The sequence below is a fragment of the Amaranthus tricolor genome, chromosome 10 (assembly GCF_026212465.1).
Source record: "Amaranthus tricolor cultivar Red isolate AtriRed21 chromosome 10, ASM2621246v1, whole genome shotgun sequence".
Classification (NCBI taxonomy): Eukaryota; Viridiplantae; Streptophyta; class Magnoliopsida; order Caryophyllales; family Amaranthaceae; genus Amaranthus; species Amaranthus tricolor.
In genome coordinates, this window is record NC_080056.1 from 25,380,239 (window position 1) to 25,381,304 (window position 1,066).

Consider the following 1,066-nt stretch of genomic DNA (forward strand, 5'->3'; position numbering starts at 1 on the left):
AACCACTTCCACACAATAATATATATTAAATAGAGTTGTGTACCTAGTTTCGTGCAAACCAAACCAAGTTAAAACTACTTTATGCACAAAAACGCCAAAAACACTTAAAAACCAATAAAATCGCATCTTAACACGTAATTTCTAGCATATGAGTATGATTTTCAATTCTAACCACTTCAACACAATAGTATATACAGAATAGTGTTGCGTGCCAAGTTTCGTGCAAAGCAAAACAAGTTTGAGCTACTTTATGCGCAAAAGTGCTAAAAATGCTTTAAAACCCTTAAAATCGCAACTTAACACGTAATTTCTAGCATTTGACTATGATTTTCAATTCTAACCACTTAAACACAATAATATATACCAAATATTTTTCTGTGCCATGTTCCGTGCAAAACAAACCAAGTTTGCTACTTTATGCGAAAAACGCCATAAACGCTTAAAAACTCTTAAAATCGCAATTTAACACATAATTTCTAGCATATAAGTATGGTTTTAAATTCTAACCGCTTCAACACAATAATACATTCCAAATAGTGTTGTGTGCGGAGTTTCGTGCAAAACAAACAAAGTTTGAGCTACTTTATGCACAAAAGTGCAAAAAACGCTTAAAAAGCCATTAAATCGCCACTTAACAAGTAATTTCTAGCATATGAGTATGATTTTCAATTCTAACCACTTCAACACAATAAAATATACCAAATAGTGTTGTGTGCCATGTTTCGTGCAAAACAAACCAAGTTTGAGCTACTTTATGCGCAAAACGCCAAAAACGCTTAAAAACCCTTAAAATCGCAACTAAACACGTAATTTCTAGCATATGATTATGATTTTCAATTCTAACCACTTCAACACAATAATATATGCCAAATAGTGTTGCGTGCCAAGTTTCGTGCAAAACAAACCAAGTTTGAGCTACTTTATGCGCAAAAGTGCTAAAAATGCTTTAAAACCCTTAAAATCGCAACTTAACACGTAATTTCTAGCATTTGACTATGATTTTCAATTCTAACCACTTAAACACAATAATATATACCAAATATTTTTCTGTGCCATGTTCCGTTCA